We start from the raw sequence: 17,672 nt of genomic DNA, 5'->3' as shown, positions 1-17,672 counted from the left end.
TGTCTGGGGGTCAGAGCTATTAGAGTCATAGCAAGTGCATGGCGTCGGTGGCACACGCCTTTAAGGACCTGGAGGGCGGTACATTCAGGCAGTGATGAGGCAGTCACATGTTTGGGTTTACAACCAATGACAAGGCAGAACAGGAAGACTTTAAGGACAGACACACAGGAAGTAGGTCCTTTTCGGAGAGTTCTCTTGGCTGGAGAGGATCCCTGAATCAGGAAGGGTGAGGCTCTTAACTCTGACCTCTTGGCTTTCTTCTCTGAATTGGCTCTGTGTTTCTTATTTTATAAGACCGTTGGTTACATCTACACCAGGTGGTTGACTATGGGCCTTGGATTGCCTGCTAGGAGATGGATCCATGGCTGCAGCTAGAGCAGAGAAATAGCACATGCATTCAAAGAAGAGAGGCATGTAAAATCCAACCTATTCTATAGCCTCTTATTCAGTTGCAGCTTTGTTGGGCTATACCCAGTGAAAAGACAGACAAACTGATTGAGATACAACTTGGACTCAGTCTCACTCACTATGCACAGGAAGCTGCCTGGGAGAGGAGGAAGGGATTTAGCAGAGTCTCCAGCCTAGACCAACTGACATATGACCTGAGAAGCTAGATTCTGGTTCTTCCTCTGATATGTGCACATACAGAAAAAATCATTGGTTTGTAGTGAAAGAGGAAGAGAGGAAATTATCTTGACAGTATTTTAGTATATTTCCTTGGGAAACATTCATTATAATATAACTTTTAATGGTGTCACACTGCTGTTATTAAACCAAAACTCAGTGAACAGGAATTCGATTTACCAAAGTATATTTTAAATTGTCATGAAGAGGCAGCAGGTGCATCTTGTGGCAGAACTATTTGATACAATACTAGATTAAACATGATTACTATTCTCTCAAATAGATCTCATAAATGCATCATTTAATTTTCAAGCCGTGGGTAGCATCTGTAACTCTTACAGTGGTAAATACTTCTCCACAAAGAGGAGCATTTTTCTTTTCATGCTCATGCTTGTCTTCAAATCAGGTTCTCTCTCTTCATGGTCCTATACATCGTGCAGTTTGTTGTGTATTTGGATATTCTGCTCTCAATTGCTTGTATTTAAATGGTGTCAGGTCTAGCATTCTAATTTAATATGAAAGGAACAATAAAAGCAATCTCGCTTCTACGTATATGTGATAACTATCCTCATATAATTCTATTATCACTATGAAATGTATGAGCAAACTAATTTAAAATGTTTGACACAAACTCCAATTTCAGCATCTCTTTTCCTCCTAATCAGAGTATTGATTTCTACCTTTGATCCTTCTCCAGGTTCAATTCCTAATTTGCTGCAAGAGTAATTTTTCAAAACTATGTATCATCTCACGTAACTTTCTGTTGAGAGACATTCTGTGTCACCTCGATTCACTCATTATGAACCAGCAATTCTTTAGCTATCTAGCCAGAGTCTATACCAGAACTCTGATGACCATTGAGATCTCCTTCTGTACTGTGCTGTATCTTGCTGTCTACATCCCCGCTATACTGTTCTTTTATTTTCCATAAGCATATCAAGTTATTGCCCTTCCTTAGAGACACAGTATCAGTGAGTCCCTGAAATTAGAAAACACTTTCCGCCGGGCGGTGGTGGCGCACGCCTTTAATCCCAGCACTCGGGAGGCAGAGCCAGGTGGATCTCTGTGAGTTCGAGGCCAGCCTGGGCTACCAAGTGAGTTCCAGGACAGGCGCAAAGCTACACAGAGAAACCCTGTCTCGAAAAACCAAAAAAAAAAAAAAAAAAAAAACACTTTCCATGGATTCAGGTTGCTGTGTTTGAATGTCACAGCCCTTAACTACTGCATTGTTATTTATAGTTTCAATCAACCCAGGATGTGCTATTACATCTTAGTTTTCATCACATCACTGAACACTGGAAAAATTTTACTTACACATATTTATATACTTACAAATGACATAATAAATAGGAATAATCAGTTTATATGTCTTTGTCAGTTCAAATTCTCAACATAGTCTGACATACAACTGACTTTCAAATATTTTTAAATGTATTTATGAATCCATAAACCTTTCTAGTTTCACTTGATGGCAGAATCAGGGGTATTTCCTCAGTGGCATAGTCACCAGTGACTACATTATACCATGAATAAACTCTCACCCATGCTTCTATAAACAAACCTAATGAAAATTATTGAGGAAATGAATAATCAAGTAAGTAAAAAAGAAGGCTGGAGCTAGTTGGGAATAGAAGGGGTTTAGAAGGAGTAAGATGGAGAAAAAAGAGAGTAATGAGGGCAAATATCAAGAGTTACATATTTTAAGGTTTCATAATAAAACCTATTGTGTGTAATAACAAAACATTAAAATACAGAAAATTTAAAATGTTAAATTTAATTTTATACACACACACACACACATACACACACACACACATATTTGCGATACATGATGGAGACATTTCCTCAAACCAATTAACATACCTCTTTGAATTTCATTTTTAACTTGTTCTTTCTTTATTTTATTTTGCGTGTATAGGTACTTTCTTGCATATAGGTATGTGTACCTTGCTTGTCCCTGGTTCTCAAGAAGGTGAAAAGCAGGTATTGGTCTATAACTAGAGCAATAGACTGTTGTAAGCGACTACATAAATCCTAGTAATTGAACCAAAGTCTCCTGGAAGAGCAGGCAGTGATCTTAACTACTGAGTAATCTCTCAAGCCTCCCTGCTCCATTTAAATTTTATATAAACTGTCAGGATTATATTTCCAGAGCTTAGTCATGTGGTTGAGTATAGAGCTGCTTCATTTAGAAAACAATTCAGAAGTCTTCATTGTATGCACTGCACACAATTTGTTCTCCTCTCTCTAAGCCAACATATATTAAGTCTGTTTCTAAATTTGTTTTGGTAGCTATAAAATAGTAAAAAACCCAAATACATAAATGAATAAATTATTGCACATGCAAAAATATAAATATTAAATATATTATAATGTAATTCGCTGCCACTAAACAAAGTATTTTAAGATTCCAGACATAAGAGGAAAAAGAGTTTTGTGTATTTCCACATCCTAGAGTCTAAAATAAGACTCTTGTGATTCTTATGTGTATGTGTGTGTGTTAGTGTGTTAGTGTGTGTGTGTGTGTGTGTGTGTGTGTGTGTGTGTATGTGTATTATAAATATTTGTTTTTATGTGCAGCCCATGTTCACATACATGGGAGCCTGCACATGTGTTTTTGTTTATGTGGAGATGTTGATGTCGAGAATGTTAATCAATTAATAGAGTTTCACTGAATGATAGCCTTATTGCTTATGTTATACTGACTGACCAGTATTAACAGAAATCCTCCTGTCTCTGCTTCTCCAGTACTTGTGATAGACACACATGCTACTACGTCCTGCTTTGATGCTACCTTTGTTCTTAGATTGGATCTTTCATAAATTTTCAGATGCCAATTTGAACCAAGATATGGATATGGTTAACATGAAAAAGCCACAAATACTTAGCAAATTGTATATATATATATATATACATATATATATATATATATATATATGTATATATATGTGTGTGTGTGTGTGTGTGTGTGTGTGTGTGTGTGTGTGTGTTAGACTCATAAAGAAAACATTTGTCTATTTCATCACCATCACTACCAGTAACTGGAAATGGTGGCCAGGGAATATCATTTCTATTAGGTAGGAAACTTTAAGAAATGCTATTTTGAAAGTTTAGCTTGATTTTTGAAAATTCTGGGGCTGGAAAGATGGTTAAGTCAGTTAAGTTATTATTGCACAAGCATCACGTTCAATCTACAACACCCAGTTTTAAAAGTAATATGTGGGACTTTGTACCTTTAATCATATCACTGGGGAGACAGAGACAAGAGAATCTTTGGAGTTTGCTGGCTAGCAGGTCTAACCAAATTTCTAAGTTCCAGGTTCTGTGAGACACCCTATTATTAAAAAAAGAATTTTAAAGTACTAAAATATGATTTATTCACTATTTAGACAAATATCATTTTTTTTAAAAATAAGTCAAGTTTCTATCTGCATAATGAAGGTCATCGCTTGGAACATTTCTAGGAGATAAAGGAGAAAAAAATTAGAAACCACTGGAAATTAGGATTATTTATTGCCAATGTAATTGTTTGGCACTAATGATTAAAACTAATTTTCTATCTTCTATGTGAACAACAACCCAACCCCCAAATAAAAGCCCTCCATGGCTTAATGTATACATGAAGATCATGCAGATATCCTTCTGAAGTTGCAAGCCCTTATTTGATTTGAGCTTTCAATAACTACTGAAGCACGTGTTGCTTTGGCTTCTTCCTTTGCTATTATGTTTTCCTTTAAACCACTCACGTTTTCCCCTTAAAATCTTTCTTCTGCATCCTTTCACCAATAACTATCTCATCATCCTGATTAGTTGAAAACTATGCATTGCATATTTACTAACTACACAAGTATGTAACAGTCACATGCTCAAAAAATGTTCCAACATGAACACTCTGTAGTCAATCCAAGAAACTTGGTATCTTAACGTTTGCTTAATTGCTCAAAGATTATTTTCTGAAATTTTTTAAAATTTCTGGCAGGAATGGAAAAACTACATGGTATGTTTCAGAAGATTAACTTTCTTCAGCCCTTTTTCTATTTTCAGCTGACAATTTTTTCCTTCCTGTGATAAAGCAGTGAAACAGATTTTTTTTTAAACTATGGAAAATGTGGCCCTATATAACCTCTTATGTCTCAGTCTTTCCAAGCTTATCCTGAGCAGCCTTCAGATGAATTTTAAGCAACAGATAATTAATTGTGTTACTCACATATCCTATATTATTATATTATAAAGCTTATTAATTTCTATTTTACATATTTTAAATATTGTCTTTAAAATTTGGAGACACTATCTTATATGGATGTTGAATAGGCATTTAATGCACTGATAAATAAATAAATGAATATTACATTAAACTCTAGATGGAAGTAGCTGTATAACTGATTTGAATGTATATGATGCAAACAATACAATCCTTTAAAACAAGATCAGAATTGAATTAAGCATTGGAATCTATTATTGCATGGATATTTCTATAATTCTTTCTTACCACCACATCCTGATATTGATGCTTCTCTTCCCCGGGCTGCTATCCATATAGTGTCCACAGTATTATTTACTCAATTTTAGAGTTTTTGAAACCTGAAGAATGAGTATTTTATTTCATAACCTTAACTCCTCTTTTGTGAATTGGGGTCATGAAAACTAGCAATGAGAAGGAAAGGAAATATTCTGAGTCAATGAACTATCAACTGCTTAACTTAAATACTGTACTCTAACATTTGAGCATATGATATGGAATTTATGTTCACAACTTTAAATGCTAGCCCTGCCCTTAATTAGCTGCATGATTTTTAAGAAGCTTTTATTCAATTTCTGTACCAATTTCCTCACTTGGAAAGTAGAATAAATTAGAGTATCACTGTTTAGAACAGTAAGACTAGTGGAGTCATCAAGTTCTTGAGTTGACCCGTTTGTTGATTTAAAATATCCTATTATTTTACTAGATGGATATAGTATAAAACCTCATTGTAAATTCTTATCTTTATACTCATTGATTAATAAAGCTATCTGAGACCTTCACAGAAGTTTCTTGATGAACTGGAAGGACAGCAATTAACATAGTAACTCACAACTAGTAAAATTGCAGAGATCAGGCCCAAATGGGACACTTATATCAACTTCTTTCTCCCAAGACTCAGGGGTGATATTGAAAGAGAGGAAAGATTTGTTAAGATCCAGAAACTGAGGAAGACCATAGCTATACAGGATCATATGCACAATGCCATGACATCTCTCCTTAGAAACTCACAGAGTTGTGGTTGCCTACAAAAGACCTGCACAAAATCAAGCCAGTTAACATTTCAGCATATGACAAGGGGTTCTAGGCCTCTCACTCCTAATTGAAGAGTTATGGATAGTTGATGGCATTTGAGGGAAGGAGTTCAGTTTTCATTAAGGCTGTTATCTCAGATAGGTCAGCTAAGCTCCTGCAGATGCCCCATACCTATAGAAAGTATGTCTGCAGCTCAAATCAGACTAGACAGCTTAATAGAAAGGAAATTACACAGGATTGGAAATTGGGAACCTGGTAGGTGGGTCTAGGAGGAGTTAGAGGATGAGAGATTGTGGGTGAATATGATGAAACAACATTGTATGCATGCATAAAGTTCCTAAATGATGAATAGAAATATTACATTAAAAATTTAGACTTGTCAGATGGGTCAAGGGTTAAGAACACTTGCTGTGTGTGAGGACCTAATTTCACAGCATCAACACTTATATAAAATGTAAGGCATGCCTGCTAGTGGCCCTGTATTCTCAATTCTGTTGGACAGAGAGATCCAGATAGTAGAATTTTTCATTTGGAACTCATGTACCCACATAGACAAATCATGGTAGACACACATACAAATAGCCACAAGCATGCACATGAGTAGTAAAAACAAGAAAAATATCAACTAATAATAGATCATTGTATTCTTTCCTTTTGGAAAACATAATGAACTAAAAGAGACCATCGTTTACATTCAAAGAACAGTTATTGGGGGATGCCCTTTTGTTTTTTAAGACTATATCAAATCTTAAGTCCTATTGAAGTGTGAACTTTTCATGCTTACTTCTGACTTCACTTTTCAATTCACTATATAATGGAGAATTGATGGCATACAAAGTTATAATTGAGAAAATTAATTAAAATAGAGATATGTTATCTATCCTGAGGGAACAAAAGGAAAGAGCTTCCCCTGACAGCAACAGGCTCTGAATCATCTTCATTCACCCTTAGCCACATGAATATAACTAGCCCCTTGTTCTAAATAGTGGTACTGTCTCATGTTAATCCAAATGTTCCCCTTTTTTGCTTTAAAACACTTCACTGCAAATTTTATATGAAGAGAAAATTGTCTAATATATCATGAGGATCTCATCAATTTAGACAAAAGCATAAAGTGAAGAAATACCCTTGGCTATTATTCAGGAACAATTAATTTGCTCTGCTATGGTTCTTAATAAGCAGATTCTTCTTTCTGCCATTAAAGCGAAATGACTTGAGTTAGAGATTGAAGACACTAGCCACATAATGAGAATCAAAGTTATACATACTGCAAAAAAAAATTACTATGTTACCCCAACTGTAATGGCAAACAACTTTGTTATATTAAATTGTTTTAATGCTTCCAACCATGCATTAATGATAAAGTTGCCTCTGTCAAATAAATGAATACCTCATTGCTCAGGTACATTTGCTTATTTTGTTGAACATGTTATATATTGTAGACTTATTTCCATAGAACTGGGAATCAAATATATGGATGAAAATAATAAATATATTTTTCATTGAAGTGATCAAAATATTACATCCACTCAGCAGAATGCACACTTACACAGACACACACACACACACACACACACACACACACACACACACACTACATTTATTATGAAATATTTGGCAATTTTATATTACTTTTATTTTGACTCAGACAATAAAAGACAAATAAAAGAGTGATTATTTTATTTCTACGTCTTGTAATCATACATGACTCTTCATAAAGATGTAAAATACATATTGTTAATAGAAGTCATAGCAATACAGAGAGCTAAGGGTGTACATGGAAGTGTTAGAGCTCACCATACAAGCTATATGAGTTGAACAAATAATGGAATTATGTCATGAGTATAACAATAAGGATGCAAATCACTAATGTACCATATGAGCTTTGATACAACTTTGAAAATGCTAATCTATTTTGAATCCTGAGAATACATTTTAGAAAGCATTCTTATCATTACAAAACAGGTTAAGTGTATATCATAGATTATAGAGCTATAGATTTGTCTTGGAAACCTCATGATGTCATTGTTTTTCTCTGCTGAGTAGTACTCCATTGTGTATATATACTACATTTTATTTATCTATTCTTCAGTTGAAGGGCATCTAGGTTGTTTCCATGTTCTGGCTGTTATAAATAATGCTGCTATGAACATAGTTGAGCATGTGTCCTTGTGGTATGATTGAGCATTCCTTGGGTATATGCCCAAGAGTGGTATAGCTGGGTCTTGAGGGAGATTGATTCCCAATTTTCTAAGAAATCACCATATTGATTTCCAAAGTGGTTGTACAAGTTTGCATTCCCATCAACAGTGTAGGAGTGTTCCCCTTGCTCCACATCCTCTCTAGCATAAGCTGTTTTCAGTGTTTTTGGTCTTAGCCATTCTGACTGTTGTAAGATGGTATCTCAGAGTCATTTTGATTTGCATTTCCCTGATGATTAAGGACTTTGAGCAATTCCTTAAATGTCTTTCAGCCATTTGAGCTTCTTCTGTTGAGAATTCTCTGTTTAGCTCTATAGCCCATTTTTTTTTAATTGGACTGTTGGTTATTTTGATGTCTGATTTCTTGAGTTCCAATGAATGGAACTAGAAAAAAAATCATCCTGAGTGAGGCAACCTGGACTCAGAAAGACAAACATGGTATGTACTCACGTATAAGTGGATACTAGACATAAAGCAAAGGATAACCAGACTGCAACTTACAACTCCAGGGAGGCTACCTAATAAAGAACACCTTAAGAAAGACACAGGAATCGCCCAACGACAGAAATAAATGAGATCTAAATGAGAAAACTGAACGTGGGGGGGTAATGGAGGGCAAGGGTCGGGGGAAAGAAAACTTACAGGTGTGGGAAGTTCCAGCTGGATCAGGAATAGGGCAGGAGAACAAGGAAAGAGATACCATGATAAATGAAGACTCCATGGGAATAGGAAGAAGCAGAGTGCTAGAGAGGTCCCCAGAAATCCACAAAGATAACTCCACAAAAGACCACTGGCAATGGTTGAGAGAAAGCCCAAGCTGGACTACTCTGGTGATCAAACGGCCAAACACCCAAACTGTCATGATAGAACTCTCATCCAGTGAATGATGGAAGCAGATGCAGAGATCCACAGCTATTATGAATAAATCAAAATTGAACATGGTGAAGTAAGTGTCCTTGAGCTAGGATATAGCATTCTTTGGGTATATACCCAAGAGTGGAATAGCCATATCTTGAGGTAGGTTGACTCTCAACTTTCTGAAAAACTGCCATATTGATTTCCATAGTGGTTATACAAGTTTGCAATTGAGGAGTGCTCTCCTTGCTCCATATCCTGTCTAGCATGAGCTGTAAACAGTGTTACTGATCTTAGCCATTCTGACAGGTTAAGCTGGAATCTGAAAGTAGTTTTGATTTGTATTTCCCTAATGGTTGAGGGTGTTGAACGTTTCTGTAAGTGTGTGGCTGGCACTTGGGCCCTAACCTGTAATTCTATAGTTCCTTCAGTTACTAGTTAAGCATGACCCCCAGCAAACCAGATGTTGTGTCCTTTTATTCAGAAAGATGTGGGAGCAGAACTTATTACGGAATGTTTCAAGCTCATGAATAATAAATAATAAAAGAATAAACAAACAAAATTGAACGCTTTAAAATTAAAAATTTGAAACACAAGTGCACGCCCTGTCATTACTATATACCTACCATTTGTATTTCTGACTCTCCCTCATAGACACACACATTGTGGTGACTTGCATTCTCCACCTAAGCAAAATTTTGTTAAAAATAACATGTATCCATGATCAATAAAATGTTTTTCTCAAAATAGTTTATACAGTGTATGCATACTGTTAAACATAGCTATAATTTTTTTGGTGTGTGTGTGTGTGTGTACAATTCCTTCCATTTTTAAAGTATTCATAAATCTATTTTTCCATGTTATATTATTAGATTGTTTATAAGCTCCTGTTTTTCCAAGCAGTGTGACAGTGAGAACCATGACTAATGAATGAATCAATAATCTTGAAAGCTTTAATGTATATACCAATGAATAAAATTTCTAGATTATAGAGGTTTCCTATTCTATATTTCAGTAGACATTAGCAAATTGCTTTCCAAAACATTTACATTCAGTCTTCCTTGGTTAACAGAAAAATTTGTATTGCTCTATATTATTTTCAGTTACATTTTTTCTTTATTTTTAAGGACTCCATACATGTACAGAAAGGAAATATATCTACTCTCTTTTCCCTCTCCCCACTTATTCCCACATCTACCCAAATATCCACCTTCTAAGTTCATGTCCTTTTTTGGGGTGGGGTGGGGTAACCCACTCGTTCAATTAGTGCCACATATATGTATATGCATGTCAAACAATACACCAGAGCATAGGAAAGCTACCAGTAGAAGCATCCTGATCAGACTGTGAGTCTGCTTCCTCCAGTGAATATCAAATCATAGTAACTCTCCATTAAGGGGTGAAAGTCTCTGTCTATGGGTCTCTGCATCTGTTCCTCTCCATTGTAGAACGTAGCTTCTCAGATAATAATTGAATAAGGCACTGGTCTGTGAATATAGCTTAATATTATTAGTAGACATTTTGTTCATATATTTTTTTTCTGTTTTTAGACCAGTAGTGTTTGGTTTCTCTCTGGGTTTTAGGGCTATATAGTCTCTCATTCTTGTTCACACAAGCAGTGTTGGGTATGAGTTCTTGTTGTAGTGTTTTTATAGGTATTACTAACCACAGGGAAAAAAAAAACAGGAAGTGGTGAGAAAGTAAACTCATTGAAGTTGGACTTGGGTCAAGATTTCTAGAGAGTCTGATGCCGTAGTCTAATCTTACACATTTAAACACAGTAAAACTCTGGTTAATTTTTTTTCATCATGGCAATAATCACAACAAAGATTTAGGCATAAACAAAATAGGCATAGCAAAGCTCCATAGATACTTCCTAGCAAAGTAGCAAAATACCTGTGATCTTTGCGATAAGAGTGAGTTCTATTGTCTGATAAATAGAAGTCAGGGCTAAGGCCTAGTGGAAGGATCTGTGATAAGAATAAGGACAGATTTTATTGGTGAAGGATTCAAAGTACATGGAGCCTCTTTCATAGTGATGGGTTCTATTCACTGAGAGGCAAAACTGAAAATCAGGGCCTAAATAATTCTAAGAATTTTGCAGAAATTCAGGTAAAGGTTGGATCTTAAGAGAACAGCAAAGAATCACCAGATTGTTCAAGCTCTCTCATTTGGTATTCTGTGTGACAAGGCACCATTAATTTTCCTTCCATTGAAGAAAATGAGCCTGTGTGATTGACAATCCTGGTTTCACTAGCTCTTACTCTCTATGCTTGGCGTCCCAAAACTCCTGTCTCATGGAATAGCCCTTAAGTCAAATCTGACATTTTTGGCTATCCTCACAAGTTCTATTCCACCATTGCCCTAGCATGAGCAATGCATGCTAGCATTTTAGGCAGGACAGATTATTGGTCAAAGATTTATGTGACTGGGCTTGGTGTTTCTGTTTCTGTTTTGGAAGCCTACAGAGTACCTTCCATACCAAAGACACTAGAACTTAGGGGCAAAGACTCCAGGTAGGCACCAGTTCAACTTTTCCAGGTCCAATGACTTGTTTGGGTGTGATCCTCAGCAACGGTTCTTCACTGACAGTTAAACAGAACAACTCATTGTCTTGGGAATATTATCTTGGTTGTTTATGGATGAGATCCTCTAGGCCAAGAATTCTACTTAATGGAGCCCAGCCCCAGTACCGGAAGCCTTGGTTTTTGAAAAGAGATAGCCAATTGGGGCTCTGGCTCACCTATTATTGGGAGACCTCATTAGGGTCACCTTCATATATACTTTAGGATTTTTTCACTCTACTGGGTTTCCACACATCCCTCAAATGCCGCTCAATTCTCAGCTGTCTCTCCTGTATTCCCTCCCTCAGTACTATCTCCACTAACCCTCCCCACCAGACCCTCTCATTCTTGTTCCTCCCTTGCCCTGTGCACCTATAAAATCCATTCTTTTTCCCTTCCCAGGGAAATCAATGCACATCCTTCACACATAGTCCCTATCTCTATACCTAAACTCCCTGTGTCTATGATTGTAGGCTAGTTATCATTTATTTAATGGCTAATATACACATATAAGTGAATACATACCATATTTATCTTTCTGAGTCTGGGTTACATCACACTGATTTTTTTCTAGTTCTATCTATTTGTCTGCAAATTTCATAATGCCAGTTTTTTTCAACAGTTGAGTAATACTCCATTGTGAGAATTACCACATTTCATTTATTCATTCTGTTGAGAGACATCTAGGTTGTTTCCCATTTCTGGCTATTATGAATAAATCAAAATTGAACATGGTAAAGTAAGTGTCCTTGAGCTAGGATAAGGCGTTCTTTGGGTATATACCCAAGAGTGGAATAGCCATATCTTGAGGTAGGTTGACTCTCAACTTTCTGAAAAACTGTCGTTTTGATTTCCATAGTGGTTATACAAGTTTGCAATTGAGGAGTGCTCTCCCTACTCCATATCCTCTCTAGCTGTAACTAGTTTTACTGATCTTAGCCATTCTGACAGGTTAAGCTGGAATCTGAAAGTAGTTTTAATTTGTATTTCCCTGATGTTTGAGGGTGTTGAACGTTTCTGTAAGTATGTTCCTGGCACTTGAGCTTCCTCTGTTGAGAATTCTCTGTTTAGATCTGTACTAATTTTTAATTGGATTGTTTGTTTTTTATATCCAATTTCTTAAGTTCTTTATATATTTTGGATATTAATTTTCTATCATATGTACAGTTAGTTGGTAAGAATCTTTTCCCATTCTGTAGGCTGCCAATTTGTCCCATTGATGGTGTACTTGGCTTTACAGAAGCTTTTCAGTTTCATGAGGTCCCATTGATTGCCAATCTTAGTGCATGCACTAACAGTATTCAGAAAACCTACTCTTGTGCCAGTTCACTCAAGGCTCACTTTATCTTTGATCAGGTTCAGTGTGTCTAGTTTTATGATGAGGTCTTTGGTGCATTTGGACTTGAGTTTTATGTATGGGGATAAGTATGGATCTATTTACATCTTCTACATGAAGACATCTAGTTTGATCAACATCACTTGTTGTTGCAATTCACATACTTTAATATCAGTACACTTAACTTTGAGGTACTGTTCAATAGGCATCAGTAAATTGTGAAGACAATGTTCAATGACCTGGAGATCTTTGTTGAAGACAGTGGAGATATCCATAAATATTCAGGTTAAGACTTCCCATTCACATTCTTGTGTAGCCCTTTGGTCAGAAGTGAAACATTCCCTCTTGAAAAGAAGAGAAAGGCCCCTAAGAGTGAGGACTCTAGTGAAATGACTCAGGAAGCCCACAGCATTTCAGAGGTCGCAAGGTCCTTCCCAAGGTTAAAAATATAGTCAATAATTGCAGGAAAAAACAGAGGTGCAGCCTTCATAAATTATCTATGCTGGGGTTGGTTTTTCGGCCATTCAATTTTCTTTGAGTAACCTATACTGTGGTAAATAACTCCTCACCCATGCTTCTATTTATAATCCCCACATATTTATTGGTTCAGCCAGTAAACTTTGATATAATGGTCTGTTTGGTCATTGGCCAGTGTTTTATGTAGGCTAAATGGACATTGTTCATGTCTCCTAGGAAATGTCACAGTTTCAGGAGTCATGGCAGAGGGGATGGACTTACTTCTTGTAAGTAGTTAGAGCAGTGTTCCAAGTTGTCCTCAAGATTGTAATTGCCACTGTGGTGTCTATTCAGGATTTTCAGTTTTGGAGGTGTCAGGAATTATTATTCACTATGGTTTCAAGCTAATGTATCTGATTGAAACAAGATTATCATCATGTAAAATTCTAAAAAGTAACATTCCTCTAATCAGTCCTCATGTATAAATACGGATGTGGTTGATTAACCATCAAGCATAAAGGTTACTACTCCCTAAGTACAAAGTTCTCAGAAACACTTATGATAACTGTCACCAGCAAGGTAATATAAATAAATAGTGCAGAAAACGAGACATGGAAATTTTTACTAGATTTTCGTCTGCTTTTGGTTGACAAACAAACAAACAAACAAAAAAGCTCAGCAAATAATTTCCTGATTCTTTTTCAAAGAAAGGAGTCAGTTTTATCTCTGTGTTTAATCTGTTATCTGTGAATGTGAATAACCTTTAAATTTATATCCTTTGCTCTTCACATTACCATTTTGCCCTGTCCTCCCTTCATTTCTCTTTGCTAACAAGCTACAAGAATGTAGCTATTATTTTACAAATTACTCACAGTAACCTGTACCCCTGGTTTGATGTCTTTGACATTTTTGTAGTAGCATAAATATTAAAAATATATTACATACCTTCCTGAATATATGCTGTGAAAAATGAAATAGTCCAAACATGTTTACACACACGTTTAATGAGACAAATTTCTTAACTGATTTTTTAATTGTTTTCATATATTATCAACATCAGTACAGTACTATAACTAAGAAGGCCCCTGCTCTTGGTGGGAGCTGGAATCGCAGAGATAACATCTCATAAAATGATATCTTCTTCACCTGGTTAATAAACCTCATCATTGAGAATAGCTCACTTATAATGTTGAAAGTAGATTCACTTTTGTTTTTCAAACAAATACAAACAATCATAAAAATAGATTGCTCTTTACTTATAAGTTACCTTACATTAGTTAGAGATTCATTACAGAAATATTCACCTCTTTACTTGAAGAATTATGAAAGGAAAGGGAAGGATTTCCCATTATACTGTTTTCTTCAGTGACTAGGTGTAAAAATCATATTGCAGGAAAAGTATGCAGTATTTGAATCAAACAACAGTTGGTTAATAAATATTCTTTTGAGCATTGATTTTCAAACTTTGTGTAGTGATGTAATTATAATTCATTATAATTGACTTTGTTTTGTCATTCCCTACAGAACTACCTACTATAAGGTTCAGGTAAAGATTTGAATTTAATTGGAAATTATAGAGATTCTCATCTTTCCCATTTCTAAAGTTTGAATAATTTTACGTTTGGTACCACATGAATTGGTATCTAATTGTCTCCTAGAGTCCTCATAAAACAAAATTTTAGTTCCAAGATATAGCTGTGAACTCTAAAGAAAATGCTAAGCTTGGGGAATACTACTGAAGAGAGGGAGGAAGGATCCTAGGAGCTAAGGGTGAGGGTCAAGGTCATCACAAGGAAAACCCACAGAATCAACTAACCTGGGTTCAGAGGAGCTCACAGGGAGCCTACATGGGACCTAAGTAGGCACTCTACATATATGTGACAATTGTATAGCTTGGTCTGCTTGTGGGACTTAAAACAGTGGGAGAGAGTCTGTCCCTAATACTTTAACTGCCTTTTGGGGACTTATTCTTCATGCTGGGTTGTTTTGCCTGGCCTTAAAACAAGGGAAAGTGCTTAGTCCTACTGCAAATTGATATGCCATGTTTTATTGATATCCCTGGGAGGACTGCCTGTTTCTGAACAGAAAGGAAGGAGAAGTGGATTTGTTGGGGTCAGAGGGGAGGTGGGGGAGAGAGTGGGAGGAGAGGAGGGTAGAGAAACTGTGGTCAGGATGTAAAATAAATAAATTAAGTAATTAATAAAATAAAAAAATGAATAATATCTCCATACCATCAAATATCTTTAAAATATAGTCAATAGAGACTGACACATAATAATTCCAGAGCATGATAAAATGTTTTAAAATGAAGATTCTTCTAACTGTTCTATACCAATTTGCTAAAATTGGGTAATTTTACTGTATCAAGAAAGAGAAAATATTTGTTTGTGTGTCATATGTTTTGCTTGAAAGCTAAAGGAAGTAATGATGTTTAACTGTTAAACTTTGTGCATAAAAGAAGACAGGGACCACATTATCAGTGGCAAGTGCTGTGCATTGCACAAATTATTAGAAAAAACTTGCTGTTTAACATGGCTTCATAGATTCTTACTTATGCTAATAATAATACACATTAATATTGCAATCATTAGAATTAACTTCTACATGGTAGTTAGATAATGTACCCCATTGCTGTGTCAGGCAAACTTCATTTAAAATGACATTTGATATTTTTCTAGTATCCTCATAAGGTGATAGATAAAGAAGTCTAAATTTTAGGATAAATCATATGAATCATATTTGGATAGGTCAAGTTTTTCAATGAGTGTAGTCTGGTCAGATGTATGCTGATGTTTTTATTGGCTACCTATTCTGTATATTACTGAAATGACAAGAATTGCTTAAGGCATCACAGAGTGTAGAGATCAACTGATGGGCTAGACAACGGGCTGCACTGCCTTTAATGTCAAGTCACTTCCCTTCCTCTGCCATTTTCTGTACCTAAGATTTCCCTTTCCTTTCTGGGATAACCTAGAAATTATCCCTCCTTGAGTCCTTTCTACTTCATTTTAAATATGGTCATGTAATGTCTGTATCTGGAAGAGGGAAAATGTGAGTACTTTGGGGTATCTGGAGGCAGCTGTCAAAGAGGATTGACAGGAGGAATTTAAGAGTGGCCTCTTGAAGCACACTTGAAAATGGCATCTTGTGATGAAGGATGAAATGATCTACTGTTTTGATGGAGATTAAGATAATAGTTAAGAGCTTTCCTATAAAGTTGACTAAAAATCTTAAAGGTATTCTGTCTATAGCACATGTTTTTCTGAGTGAGATTGAGACTTGCAAGGATCATAAATGGAGAATCGATTGTCACAAGGCCTTCAAAAGTGCTCAAATTTTTTTTATACTTGTACTTACCACTCATTGAAGAAACAAATAAATGTATGTGTATAGTAAATGTATTTTGAAAGTTCTGCATCTCCCACTTTCAATAAATGGTTTAAACATCTTGATCATCTCTTTCCATACATAGATGGAAATTTAACCCTATGCTTTTGCCATCCACATGAAAACATTTATCATGTATTGTAGCATTTCAAGTGAATAATAAGTAAATGTTTATTTTAAAATTCAGCCTTTCCAAGATATGCTTGTTACTATAATTAGGGTTGTATTTGGTAATTAAAGCAGATTCTTTTTAATAGATTTTGTGTTTACATTGTACTGAAACTCAATCAAGATCATGACCATTGGTTTTAGATTTTGAAGAATTCACCTAGCCATTGAAATAGAGTGAATGGGTAAGAAGGAAAATAATCTCTCTGAATTTGTCCTACAATCCTTTAAATTTAGGATTTTATTTAAATTTAACTGTGCATTTCCTGCCTTCTCTCATCATCTGGAAAGATACTTTATCCAAGTGCAGTGGTCTGGTTTCCAAACAGGGGATTTCAAAGTGTTCTCATTCAGAGTTAAGTGTTTGCGGCATTCTCCCTGTGATTCTGTTCCTAATATCAGACCTATGTTACTAAATATGCTCTAGCTAATAAGCTCGATCTGAAATGATAATGCCACAGACTCCTTGGCAAGAGTACAATGTCTCACAGCTGCAGACAAGATGCTGCTAAATATGAAATTATATGACTGCTTGTCTTCTGCATATGGTTAACAATGTTGCCTCAAAAAATAATAAATCAAAATAGATCTGGTGCTTTGGTGCAATTATTTTAGGAGAATATATAGATGAACTGTACATGATGAAAATTAATATATAACATGTAAGCTACCTGTGATGACTATTCTCGGTTATGAGTTTGACACAGAAGAGAAGAGGAAACCTCAGTTAAGAAATTGCTTACATTAAATCAGTGTGTAGCCATGTGTTTATAGCATTTTGTTGATTGCTAATTATTGTAGGGAGA

The sequence above is a fragment of the Peromyscus californicus genome, unplaced genomic scaffold (genome assembly GCF_007827085.1).
Source record: "Peromyscus californicus insignis strain IS unplaced genomic scaffold, ASM782708v3 Scaffold_15__1_contigs__length_86483966, whole genome shotgun sequence".
Lineage (NCBI taxonomy): Eukaryota > Metazoa > Chordata > Mammalia > Rodentia > Cricetidae > Peromyscus > Peromyscus californicus.
This window is presented reverse-complemented; position numbering follows the sequence as displayed.